The following is a 14,778-nucleotide window of genomic DNA, read 5'->3' on the forward strand; positions in this document are numbered from 1 at the left end:
CTCCATCTAGCAGCTAAAAGAGAGGAAGAATCATCGCAGCAAAATGAACAAATGCATCTCGTGAGCACATGCAATGGTCCATACTGCTTGTGACCTGTCTTAGTAATGGTAGTAATAGTACTAGCCCGCATTTCCATGGCACTTTAGAGTTTGCAAAGTACCTTACAGGCATCATCTATCGCATTCAAACTTCAAAAAGACCCTATAAATAGGGGTAACTGATAGCATTATCATCAACAGTGAGGAAAGTCAGGAACGGAGAGGCAGAGCACCTGCTCAGGGTCACACAGCTAACTGGGAGGCAGAGGCAGATTTCCTAGCATGGGCCTGGCTCAGATTCTCATTTGCATTTTGATTAGCCAGATAAGTACCTTTTATATCTCTCTCCTATTTTTTTACCTCTTTTTCCTCCTCCTACTTTTTTTTCTTTTTTAAACTCTTACCTTCCATCTTGGAATCAATACTGTATATTGGTTCTAGGCAGAAAAGTGGTAAGGGCTAGGCAATGGGAGTCAAGTGACTTGCCCAGGGTCACATAGCTGGGAAGTATCTGAGGCTGGATTTGAACCCAGGACCTTCCGTCTCTGGGCCTGGCTCTCAATCCACTGAGCTACCCAATTGCCCCCCTCCTCCTTCTTTTGATTTAATAAAATTACTAATGCTGAGGACCAGTCTCTTAAATTTAATTTGTACACTGCTCCGTTTCCAACCTATCCTGCTCCCAGGCCAAATTCATTTTCCTTTTGATGTATCTGCACACGTTGAATTATGTCGCTTCTCTGCTCCTTGTCCCCCACTTGCACTAGGTTGTGAGTCCCACGAGGGCAGGCATCATGCCAGGCCTTTTGGGGATTTCTCTTAGCAATCAGATCAATCCTGATGTGAAAGTGGGACAGACTAGAAGGAACTCGAGACTTTGAATCAGAATGTCTGAACTTATCCTGACTTTTATGACTTTGAACAAGTCACCTGACCTATGTGAGCCCCCTTTTCCTATGTGCAAAGTAAGGGCAGTTGGTCCTGCCTCCCCAGGTTCTTGTGGCTTCTTTGTATAATAGAAAAATTTCAAAATATTTTTTTAAAAGTTTGTGCATCTAGGACCCTAGATCTAGGCCAAAAGGGCCCTTTTGATCGCATCTGGGCTAAGCGCTCTCCATTTTACAGATGAGGAAACTGAGGCCCCAAAAGATCAAGATCAAACAAGCAGGGGCACATCCAAGATTCAAACTCCTCAGGCAGGCCCCGTGACTGCAGAGTTCCTGCTTTTTAGTCATTATTACAACAACAACAACAACAATCAACACTGTGTATCAGTTCCCGAGTTTCCTCCTCTATAACATACTGTGTCTCAATAAGGGCTGGGCAAAGGGGGTTAGATGACTTGCCAAGATCACCCAGCGAGGACCTAGAATTGTGGAATTCTCATTTCTCCCGAGTCTGGGTCTCCAGTTTGTCTGTTGCCTCCAACATCTCAGGCCTTAGTCACAAGCTGTTGTTGTCGAGTCGTTTTTCAGTCGTGACCCCATTTGGGGTTTTCTTGGCAAAGATACTGGAACGCTTTACCATTTCCTTTTCTAACACATTTTACAGGGGAGTTTCCTCTCTGCCCTGGAATGGCCACTTTTGAGGTCAAATTTGAACCCAGGACCTCCCGTCTCTAGGCCTGGCTCTCCACCCACTGAACCACCGGGCTTCTCTCTAGTCATTGACAGAATCTCAGGGCTAGAAAGGAGCGCAGAGGCCATCTAGGCCAATTCCTGAATGAATGAGAAGCCTGGCCCTGTCATTTAGAGGGTCCCCCATCTCTCTTTGGGACAGCTCTGACTGTTGGGAAGTTTTTATTTGCCTCAAGCGGCCTCTTGGCAACTTCTGTCCCCCTCTTCGCCCTCCCCGACCATGACTGGTAGCTGTGCCCCATGGGGCCCAGCAGAACAAGGCTAGTTCTTCTTCCCGGTGACAGCCTTTCAAATACTTGAAGACAGCTCTCCTGCTTCCCTGGAGCCTCCTCTTCTCTGAGCTAATGGAGAGATGCTCGGGGAGGGGGGGGAACAGAAGGGGGCTGCGGCGGATTCCCAAACATGACTAGGACAAGAGAAGCAGAGAAAAGAGACCTTCCAGAGAACATTAGTCTAATGGGCGAATGTTTGCTGAGCTCAAGGAGAGCCTGGAGAGGTCAGGGAGGGGCACTTTACTGGCTTAGATCTAGGAAGCACCCCCAGTGATGAGGGACCCGAATGTCTGGCTCTGATTTCTACCCACGTTCTCAGCCCTCCTCCTGGGGCATCACAGCCTCAGGCAGCTCAGCATGAGGCAGGGAAAAAAGAGCTGGAAGCCACGTCAGGATCACCCTGAAGCTCACGGTTCCAGAGAGCCTGTTACTAGGTGTCTTTGGAAATGAGGGAAGCTTTCATCCTCCTTTTCTGTCCCAGGCTAGGTGGAGGCAGGGAGCTTCTCTCTCCACTGTCCAAGGTGTACCCTTCACAGTGACATTCATTGCCACCACTTGGAGTGAATCCTGTCCCAGGCCCCATCCTCCTCCATCTAAGATTCCCAAGCTTTTCCCCCTTTGTAGGGGATGGTTATGGGGGACGTGAAGATTAGTGGATTTGGAAACCAGAAAGCTGGATCTGGGCTTTGAACCCTGCCTAAGGATCATCCCCCAACAAAATCAAATGTGATGGACTTCTCTACTAGCAGCAATGCAATGACCTAGAACTATTCGGAGGGACTTATGAGAAAGCACACTATCCACATTCAGAGGAAGAACTGTGGGAGCGGAAACACAGAAGAAAAACATCTGCTTGATCACATGGTCCAATGGGGATATGATTGAGGATGTAGACTCATCCTAGTGTAATTATCAATAATATGGAAATAGGTCTTGATCAATGACGCATGTAAAACCCAGTGGAATTGCATGTTGGCTATAGGGGGGGTGGGGGAGGGAAAGAACATAAATCTTGTAACCATGGAAAAATATTCTAAATCATCTAATTAAATAAAACTTAAAAAAAAAAGAATAATCCCCACAAGATAGAGTCTGTTATTCCCATTTTGCAACATCTAGAGGGTTCTCTAGAGATCCTGCCATGCTCCAGATGCTCCTATTTAAGGATGACATTGGGCTGATGGCACCAAGTTCCATACAAATTTCCGGGCTCCTAAATATATCCCACAAATGCTCAGGAGTTGGCTGGCTTTATTATCCACACGAGGAAAACTAAGTGGATGGATAAAGTCTATTGTCCAGAGTATGATGAACAGTTGGTTGGTACACCCAGAGCTGGTCTACCAGCCCTTTACGTGTGTGTGTGTGTGTGTGTGTGTGTGTGTGTGTGTGTGAACCCTTAGCACTGAGCCCTGTATCTTGAAGGTTACTTTTTGGGGATAAATTTTATTTAATTATTTAATTTAGAATATTTTTCCATGGTTACATGAATCATGTTCTTTTCCTCCCCTTCTCCCACTCCCCTCCCATAGCCAATGAGCATTTCCACTGGGTTTTACATGTGTCATTGATCAAGACCTATTTCCATATTATTGATATTTGTACTGGGGTTATTGCTTAGTCTACATCCCCAGTCATATCCCCATCAAACCATGTGATCAAGCAGTTGTTTTTCTTCTTTTGCCTTGCTGCTAGTAGAGAAGTCCATTACATTCAGTTGTGCCACAGTGTATCAGTCTCTGTGTACAATGTTCTCCTGGTTCTGCTCCTTTTACTCTGCATCACTTCCAGGAGGTCCTTCCAGTTCACATGGAATCCCTCCAGTTTATTAACTCCCTCAACATTCCCCTCCAAACAACTTTGAAATAAAACCTTAAACCAAATTTTGTAACAGCAGAGCCAGTAAAAAAAGTGAGCATGACTGCTGGGTCTGTACCCCAAAGAGATAATGGACACAAAGACTTGTACAAAAATATTCATAGCTGCGCTCTTTGTGGTGGCCCAAAACTGGAAAACGAGGGGATGCCCATCAATTGGGGAATGGCTGAACAAACTGTGGTATATGTTGGTGATGGAGTACTATTGTGCTAAAAGGAATAATAAAGTGGAGGAGTTCCATGGAGACTGGAAAGACCTCCAGGAAGTGATGCAGAGCGAGAGGAGCAGAACCAGGAGAACATTGTACACAGAGACTAATACACTGTGGTATAATCGAACGTAATGGACTTCTCCATTAGGGGCGGTGTAATGTCCCTGAACAACTTGCAGGGATCCAGGAGAAAAAAACACCATTCATAAGCAAAGGATAAACTATGGGAGTGGAAACACTGAGAAAAAGCAACTGCCTGAATACAGAGGTTGAGGGGACATGACAGAGGATAGACTCTAAATGAACACTCTAATGCAAATACTATCAACAAAGCAATGGGTTCAAATCAAGAAAACATCTAATGCCAAGTGGACTTACGCGTCGGCTATGGGGGGTGGGGGGGAGGAAAAGAAAATGATCTATGTCTTTAACGAATAATGCTTGGAAATGATCAAATAAAATATATTTTTAAAAAAAATAAAAAAATAAAAAAAAGTGAGCATGAGCCATTTCTATGGCCCGAGAAAACTTAGGAGGTGGGCAGGAGAGGTCTGTGACATCAGGGTTAGTCCAGAGCACAGTGTGAGTAGGAGCAAGTCCAGCAGCAGAGGGTCTTGGAAGCGGTTATGACAGTGGAGTCAGCAGCTTCAGGAGCTCTCAGCCCAGAGATAATAAGGGGGGAGGACAACTGCTCAGAAAGAGATTAGAGGGGACCATGTGCTGGCCCTGGTGACAGTTCTGAGTTGCCATTCCAGGGCAGAGAGGAAACTCCCCTGTAAAAGGGGTTGGAAAAGGAAATGGTAAAGCATTCTAGTATCTTTGCCAAGAAAACCCCAACAACAGCGTGTGGCTAAGGGCTGAGATGGGTTGGTTGTTGTAGGAAACAAACGTACTGGAGACCCAGACTCACTAGAAATGAGAATTCATAATCCCACTAGAAGGAGTTTATATCAGACCTTAGGAACAGAGAGACAAAAATGATAGTGTCTGATCTCAAATAACTTGTATTATGTTAGGGGAAGACAACACATACACACATTTAAGTAGAAGCAAAATGTATACCAAAAGGGGCAGTTAGGATAAAATAGAAAAGGAAAGAATCCACCAATCACTTCCTTAAAGAGATCCCCAAAGGAAAACCCTCAGGAATATCATAATTGAATTCCAGAGCTCCAAGGTCAAGGTGAAAAAATTGAAGTCTCCAAAAAGAAACAATTCAAATATCACAGAACCACAGCTGGGATCCTATAAGATTTAGCAACTTCCACATTAAAGGAGTGGAAGGCTTTGCCAACTCAAGAATAGCCCACCCAACAAACTGAGTATAATCCTTTAGGAGAGAAAATGGATATTTAATGAAATAGAGGACTTTCAAACATTCCTAATGAAAAGACTGAGTTAAATAGGAAATATGACATTTAAACACAAGACTCAAGAGAAACTTAAAAAGATAAACATGAAAGAATAGTCATAAGGAACACAATATAAACTGTTTATATTTTTATTTGGGGAGATAAAATATGCAACTCCTAAGAATTTTAATCATTATTGGGGCAGTTAAAAAGTTTACATAGACAAAGGGCATGGGGGTGGTTGAGTCAATTATGTTAGAATGATGTCCAAAAAATCAAGGGAGGAGAAAGTGAGATGCACTGGGAGAAGGTGAAGGGAAAAGGGGGAAAGAAGTTGAGTGGGGAAAATTTTCTCACATAAAAGAAGTATGCAAGGAAGAGCTTTAATAGTGGAAGGAAAAAGGGGGTGAGGAGGCAGACAATACTTGAACCGCTCATCAGAACTGGTTCAAAGAAGAAAAGGTATATATACAACTTCAGTCAGGTATAGAAATCTCTTTTACCCAATGGGGAAATAGGAGGGGAAGGAGATAAGAGATATGGAATTAAGGAGATAAAAGGGGAGGATAGACTAAGGGAGGACATGGTTAGAAACTGTTAGATTTATATTAGTTTTGAGCGTTAAATAGTTGTAGATAAGAGAGTGGGAGCCATAAACTGTGATAATTAAAATGTTTGGGAGCAAGGGAAATACATATATATCAATTTTGACCGCTGAAATATGTTTTCTACTGTGTCTTGGGTTTATATAAATATAAGATGGTCACCAGGGAATATATTCCCAATTTATGAATATGCCCAAGCCAACTGGGTTTTATAGAGAAATTTAATTTATAATACACTGATTAATCAATAGAAAAAGAGAGAAAGTAAGAAAGGAATAAGAATGAAGGGCCTCAAGCCAATAAGGCCTAGACCTCAGTCCTAAGAGATAAATCAGTCAGTTGGTTTTATCACTCACCCAAGATCTCTCTAGGTAAGGCTTCTCATGCCAACCTCAGGCTCCACCTTCAAGAGAGCCTCCTTTCAAGAAATATTTCCAGAGAATTCTCCTCCTGACTCCTCCTGGGTTCTCCTTCCACTGCCTCCTTCAAGACCTCTCCAGCAGCTCTTTCTCCAGGACCTCTCCTCTCAGACCTCCTCCAGAGCATCCTCCTCCTCTTCTCCTCAGACCCCGCTATCTTTAAGCAAACAATCTAAGTTCCCTCCCCTCAGTTCTCACATCTACCAATCACTGTCGATGTCTTCCCTGTGCCAATGGTGGCTCTAGTTTAACCCAGGACCGCCTAGAGGTCTGCCCCCCTTTGCACATGTCTGTTGAAGGTCATATTCTCAAATAATTAAATTTTGATTTTTGCTGCAGCCCTTCCTAAATCCTGTTACTCTGAGTAGGGTGGAGATTGTAGTTTCCAAGACCTGGTTCTGTCATTCCAAGTATCTCTATTGTATCAATTCTAAAATCAATCATGACTCAAAGAACTTCCTGTTCTATGCTTAAACATAGGTCAAAGCCCTTTCCATTGTTTAGCAAAAGGTTTCTGTCCTAAAGTAGTCTTAAGTAGGGAGGAGAAGGATCCTCCCATGCCAAGGAGTTTCATATTCCAATAGAGTTCTTACTATCAGTAGGAAATTTTTTTCAAGTATGAAATTTCCCAATGGTGAAATTTCCAACATTCATAAGTCTAAGAAATTTTAAGGTTTACAAAACAAAACAGACTTTTGAGGAAAGATAGGATAAAAAGAGAGAAAAGAAAATGGAGAGGAAACTATACAATTAGTGATCATAACTGTGAATGTGAAAGAAAAAGTCCAGAGATGTGAGATGAAGGGTTGCTTGTGGAATAGAAAGGAGACTACTATTAATGGATCCCAAAAGATGTAGGGGAGAATAAAAGGTAAGAACATTGGAACAGGAAAAGGGGGTCAGTTTGTAAAGGGTCTTGTTAGATTTAAAATGGTTGAAGGCCTTAAACTGTAACAAAATGGGAGTTCAAAACACTGTACCAAATGGAGTCTATAGATTGATGTTTTCTAAATCTCAATTGGGCTTTCACTGCTGCAAGGCAATCCTTCCATTGCCCCCAAATGACTTCCTTTTACATTCTCCTCTATAGTTTATTCAGAATCATCTCTTCCCTGTGGGATTTAAAATTGGAAGCCCATAAACTGTAGTGAGTTAAAATGGTGGAAGATATAAATTGTGATAGATATAAGAGAGGGTGAGTAAATTTGACCGCAGAAAATATGTTTCACTACAGTGTCTTGGTTTTTAAATCAAATATAAGGTGGTCGCCAGGGAAATATTCCCAATTATTCAAATGGTTTTATAGAGATTTTAATACAAATGTGGAATTAAAGAAAAGAGAGAAAGAGAGAAAAAGGAAATAAGTATGAAGGGCCTTAAGCCAACATGGCCTAGACCTGAGTCTTAAGAGAGAGAGATCAGTCAGTCAGTCTTTTAACACTCACCACAAGGTCTGTCTAAGCAAGGATTCTAGTGACACCAGGCCAGCTCCATCTCAGCTGACTTCACCAGAGAGAGTTCCAGTCAGAGTCCTCCTTAAAGAGCCTTCCAGCCAGAGACTGTTCCAAAGGGCCTCTCTCCAGAGCCTCCAGAGGGACAGAGTCCCCTCAGAGGAGCTCCAGTGAGACCTCCTTAGAGATTGTCCTCCAAGAGCTTCCCTTCTCCAGAGCCTCTCTCAAGAAATTCTTCCCAAACGATCCTCATCAGAAATCCTCCAAAAGGATTTTTTTCTCAAGAGATTCTGCTTTTTCTTATATAGGGGTTTTTCTCCTATGTCACCTCCCCTAAGTCCTTACATCTACCAATCACTGTAGACATTTTCCAAAGGACTGCCCATCTGAATTCCTGCTAAGTCGACAAATCTCCTCAGTAAGTCTGAACCAGAAAAAATGCTGCTGTGTCAACTAATCTCCTCAGTAAGTCTAAACCAGTGAAAACACAGCTGAGTCAATTAATCTCATTAAGAGAAAACTTGCCCGACCCTTTTAGGTACCTAGCATCTCATTGTATCAATTCTAAAAAACAGGCATGGCTCAAAGAACTCCTTGCCTTATTATAAGCATGGGTCCAAGTACTTTCATTGTTTAGCAAGGAGTTTTCTCCCCTAAAGCAGTCTTAAGTATGGGTGGAGTAGAGGTCCTCCCATAGCAAGGATTTTTCTCCCCTAAAGCAGTCTTATGTACGGGTAGAGTAGAGGTACTCCTATTTCTGATCCTGGTGAGTTCTCACATCAAAATGGGGAATGTTTCCCAGTAGGGAATTTGTTCCAATGGAGGATTCCTCAATGTGGAAATTTTTAACATTCACAAGTCTGATAAATTTCAAGATTTACAGTCTTGAATATCAAATAGAGGATTTTTTTATTGGAGCCTAGAAGTAATAGGGAGTCACTGGAATTTATTGAACAGGGGCTGACCTGGTCAGATTTGTGATCTAGGCAAATTAATTTGCAGCAGTAGAAGATGGGTTGCAGAGAGAAGAGATTTGTGACAGGGAGTCCCACCAGAAGAAATCTCAGAATAGTCCAAATGTAAATCCATTAGACTGTGAGCTCTATGGTGACAGGAACTGTCTTTTGCCTCTTCTTGCTTCCCCAGTGCTTAGCATAGTGCCTGGCACATATTAGATGCTTTATATTTATTGATTGATTGAATGATGAGGGCCTGTACCAAGGCAGTGGCAGAAGAGGGCATGTTAGAAAGATATAATTGACAGGACTTACTTGGCAAGAGATTGGCTAAGGGGGTGGTGGGGAGGCAGTAAGCAGTGAGGAGCTGAGCTGATGACGTTTAAAATGCCAGCCCGAGTGCCTGGGAGATTGGTCGTGCCCTCAACAGTATAAAGGAGGTTTAGAAGGGAAAAGGGGTTGGAGAAAAGATAAAGAGCTCACTTTTGGATACACAGAGTTTAAGACATCTACCAGAAATTGAATTTGAGATATCTGAGAGGAAGTTTGAGATTTGAGCCTGGAGATGAGGAAGACAAAGTTCCCAGAAAATCATCCTTCTCTTATGGACAAGAATCCCAGGGGATGAGATGTGATCTGCCCCAACTAGAGGCACATCTCTTTGGATAAGCTCATAGTTTCACTGAAGGATCAATATTTGCAGGTCAGGAAGTGGAGTCCGAGAAGGGATTTATTTCAAAGCTATGACCATAAATGTTAGAGGGAGGATTCTTATCAAGGTCTCCCATTTCCAAGCCCAGTACTCTAGGCATCTTGAAGACTTGAAATTGGGAAGCTCAAATCTGGTTTCAGATACTTTAACCATGTGCCCTTGGACAAGTCACTTAACCCTGTTTGCCTCAGTTTTCTCATTTGTAAAATGGGAAAACATTACTCAGGATTGTTGTGAAGATAAAATATTTGTAACACATTTTGCAAACCTCAAATTGCTATATAAATGCTGTTACTATTGTTGTGATTAACTGCTACACTATGCTTGCATCTTAATCTGAAAGAGAATTTCAGGAAAATGGGCATTCCTGAACGAATTGGCATCACATGTGCTCAGTCAGCAGGCATTTAAGTGCCTACTGTGTGACTTAAGTTGTGAGGTAGCACAGTGGATAGTGCTGGGCCTGGAGTCATGGAGGACTCAGCTACAAGAGTTCAAATCTGGCTTCATATTTACTTACTAGCTGTGTGACCTGGGCGAGTCATTAAATCCTCTTTGCCTCCATTTCCTCATTTGTAAAATGAGCCAGAGAAGGAAATGGCAAACTACTCCAGTATCTTTGCCAGGAAAAATCCAAATGGGGTCATGACTGAAAAAAAATGCCTCAACAACTGTGTGACATGGGGCTGAGACAGGTTGATTGCAGGATGAGAAATATACTGGAGACCCAGACTCACTAGAAATGAGAATTCCATAATCCCACTAGAAGGATGTAAGAAGTTTATATCAGGAGTGGGAAACAGGCAAGAAAATACAGTGCCTGACCTCAAATACCTTTAATTATGTCTAGGGAAGACAACCAGGTATACACATTTAAGTAGATACAAGATTTATACCAAAGGGGGCAGCTGGGTAGCTCAGTGCATTGAGCCAGGCCTAGAGATGGGGATGTCCTGGGTTCAAATCTGACCTCAGACACATCCTAGCTGTGTGACCCTGGGCAAGTCACTTGACCCCCATTGCCTAGCTCTTGCCACTCTTCTACCTTGGAACCAATACACAGTATGGATTCTAAGTTGGAAGATAAGGGTTTAAAAACAATTAAATTAAATTAAAACCTAGTGGAATTATGTGTAGGGCTATGGGAGGAGGCTTGGGGGAGAGGAGGGAAAGAACATGAATCTTGTAACTATGGAAAAATATTCTAAATTAACTAATTAAATAAAAATGTCAAAAAATAAAATAAAAACAATTATACAATGATACATGTAAAAGCCAGTGGAATTGTGCATCAGCTATCGGAAGGGGGTAAAGGGAAGGGAGAGAAAGAACATGAATCTTGTAATCATGGATTACAATTAACTTATTAAATAAAAATTTCCAAATAAATTAAAAAAAAAACAATTATACCCAAAACAATAATTTTGTAAAGAATTTTAGAGATGAGGCCAGGCTGGCTTGGCCATATTGTAGTGTGTGAAGGGGGTGACAGGTACTAAGCCTGAGAAGGGAGGCTGGAGCCTGCTCATGAAAGGCTTTGACTGTCAAACAGATGAGTTTGGATTTGACTCTGGGGCTGAGGCACAGAACTTTATTCAACAGGGGCTGGAATGGTGTGATCTGTGCGTTAGGAATAGTACTTCGGCGGTTGGGGGAGAGGTGATAGATCGGAGCTATTACAGGCAAATCATCTAGCGGAGAGGAAGGGTAGTCATGTGAGAGAAGGGGAGAGATGAGAGCCAGAATTAACAAGACGTGGCAATTGATTGGAGATAGGAGTGAGGGAGAGTGACGGGTGTGAGGCTGCCAACTTAGGAGCCCAGAAAGATGGCAGCGGGCTTGACATGCAAATTGGGAAGAGATGGGTCTGGGGGGAGGAGGAGGACTCCTGTTTTGAACACGCTGAGTTTGAGATGCCTAGAGATTATTCAGTTTGAAATGTTCAGCAGGCAGGCAGTGATGTGGGACTGAAGCTCCGGAGATTGGGGATAGACATATCAATCTAGGAGTTATTTGAGTAAGGATAATTGAAACTTATTGAAGCTGACGAAATCACCGAGAGTAGAGAGGAAGCCTGGAGATAGAGCCTTGGAATACTCTGGATGGTTATGGGGCAGCATAAACATGAGGCTCCAGCAAGAGGCTGAAAAGTTGGAGGCTATAGATAAGGGGAATGAGGCAAGGATAAGGAACAGGGAAAAAGTAGAGCTACTCAAACTTATATTGCTCATTTTTCTAATAATCAGAAATTTGCCCCTGACCAGTCTTTGAACTGAAGAGGAAAGGCTGATAGGGGGAATAAGGGGGCAGTTAGGTGGTACAGAGGATAGAATACCTGCCTGGAGTCAGGAAGCTCAGATACCCTCAAGACACTTTGGGTTATGTTACCCTGGGCAAATCACTTACCCCCTATTTGCCTCAGTTCTTCATCTGTAAAATGAGGGCACACTGGAGGAAATGACTCTGGTATTCTTGATAAGAAAACTCCAGGTAAAGCGGGACATGACTGAAATATTATCCCAATTTTTAAAATTGAGGGGTGGGGTAGAGAATGGAGCCTAGAAACTATGGACCAGTGAGCTTGACTTCAATTCCTGGCAAAAATCTTATGTGAAATATTAAAAGGGTGGTTAGTGGAAAAAAGCCAGAATTTTATATAGGTCAAATAGGTTGTGCCAGCCTAACCTTAATTCTTTTTCTGGGATAGGGTTATGGGGCTTAATAGATCATGGGAGTGCAGCAAAAGACAAAAGAATACCTGGATTTTAGTAAAGCACTTAACATAATCTCTCTTGCTATGCTGGAGGAAAAGATGGAGGAGCAGGTTAGGAACTTAGCTTAGTTGGATCTGGAACAGGCTAGATGGCCAGACCTGAAGGGTTAATGATTTAATGTCAACTTCAATGATCTGTAGTAGAAAGGTGCAAGGATTTTTTTTTTTTAAATCAATGACTTGGGAAGTCATAGAAGACAAACATGGCATGTCCAATTTAAGGATGATTTCAATAGACTAGAACATTTGGCTAGATATAATAGTATGTACGAAATTTGATAGGATAAAGGATTCACCGTACTTGTATTAAATAAAAATAAAATCTTCACAAGTATAAAATGAGAGTAGCATGACCAGAATGTTGCTCACATGAAAAACCTGGTCTTTCATGGATTTTTGGTTCAATATGTCACAATGTAAAGATGGCAGACAAAAAGCTAATGCTACCTTGGGCTTTATGGAAAACCAAAAAAGCAGGAACTAGGTCAGGATGACTAGAGCTTTGTTTTAGGGTATAAAAACCTAGAGATGTCCCAAATGAGGAAGGATATTGATTAAGGTGGAGGAGACATCTAAGATGGTGAAGGACCTGAAGCTCAGACCACATGAAGAGTTGGAAGGAATTGCGAATTTCTATTTAGGTTGGAGAAGATTCAAAGAGAAATGAGAACAGTCTTCAAGATTAATCAGGTGTAAGAAGAATTTCAATTTGATCTGCTTGGTCTTAGAGGGATGACCAAGGCACAATAGGGGAAAAGTAGCAAATTTAGGATCAATAAAAGCAGTAATGAATTACCTAACAAGCAGAGATCACTCAAGAAATATTGGATTCCTCCCTACTACTGGGTGCTTCCATGCAAAAGCAAGGATGACTGCTTGTTGTCATGGGGGATTCCCATTCAATTAGGGACTGGCTTAGATGGAATGAGAATCTGGGAGAACTAGGGTCAGTCTCTTGCTCTAGGTTTCATTTCTTTAACAAATTGGAACTTATTCAGATGGGTATGATCAAGATTGGAAGGTTTGAAATTGTGTTTTGGGAAGTTTATTTGAAAGGACTTGGGAATTTAAGGTTAAAGAGATATCTCCACAGTATTCAAACTCATTTGAACAGATTTAGGAGGAAGAAAATAAGCATGTATTAAGTGCCTACTAGGTGCCAGGCACTGTATTAAGTGTTTTATAAATTTTGTCTAATTGGGTTACTTGGTGTGGGACTGGAAGGGACCTCAGAGGCCATCTAGTTCAACTCCCTTATTTTACATGTAAGAAAAACAAATCACAAAACGATTAACATGGGAAAATATTTATATCATCATACCTATAAAACCTATGAGGTTGCTTATTATCTCCATGGGGCAGTGAGAGAATTGAAAACTCAAAATTCTTTTTAAAATGTTGGAAATGGTTTTTACATATAACTGGAAGAAAATTAAATTGTTAAAAAAACCTAAGTCTTAGTTAGGGTAAATAAGTGTATATGGTACAGTGGACTGAGCACTGGACTTGGGGAAGGAAGATTCAAGTTTAAATCCTGCCTCAGAGACTTTGGGCAAGTCACCCACTGTCTCTACCCAAGTTCCAGTTGCAGAATGGGAATAACAACAATGTACTTCATAGAATCATTGAGATTATTTACGAATGCTACCTTCAGAGCTTTGTAAGCCATAAAGTGCTACAGGAAATGGTGTTATTAAATATTGATTTAAGAGGATATTCCTGCTGAAATTTCTAGGCTTAGAAGACCGCCTTTGCAAACTGCTGTGGTTAAAAAGAAAATCACTTCATGGGCCATTCATTCCCTCATTTATCATTCTAGTGATGAGCCTAAGGACTCAGATGGAGTCTGACTGATGGATGAGATACACAGACCAGAGACCCAACATCCACTGGGATTAAGAATCCCCTCCAGTAAGAAGGGATCTCAGGGGTCCCCACTTGAACCAAATGTCCTCTATAATGTTGGATAAATGGTTATCCAAGCTCTGCTAAAGACTCCAGTGAAGGGGAAGTCACTGGCTCTCAGGATAGCCCAACCCACCTTAGGGCAGTCTGAATGACATGTGAAGAAGTGTTTACCCAGCACTCTTCACCTGGGGCTCTCAGGGACTTCCACATCTCTCTTCTAGTTCTGCCCTCAGGGAGAGGTAGAGAAGGTCTAAGCCCTGTTCCATGTGGCTGCTCTTGTAGCATCCCAGACTGTCAGTGACCTTAGGACACTTCTGAATGCTTCTTGATGTAGCCTAAACAGGACTGAGGACAGTGGGCTCATTTCCCGTAGAATGGCCATTTAACCCTCTCCTCAGTGCTATGAAAAATGAACACATTGAAGGCTGATCCATTCAACATGTTTGCCAACTAAAATCCTAGCTTGTCTTTGTCTTTCGAGGCTATTATATATAAAGGAAGCACTTTATAAACTTTGGAGAGCTACAGAAATGACTAAATATTGAGATAGCAAAATTATGTGAAT

The sequence above is a fragment of the Monodelphis domestica genome, chromosome 3 (genome assembly GCF_027887165.1).
Source record: "Monodelphis domestica isolate mMonDom1 chromosome 3, mMonDom1.pri, whole genome shotgun sequence".
In the NCBI taxonomy this organism is placed as follows: Eukaryota; Metazoa; Chordata; class Mammalia; order Didelphimorphia; family Didelphidae; genus Monodelphis; species Monodelphis domestica.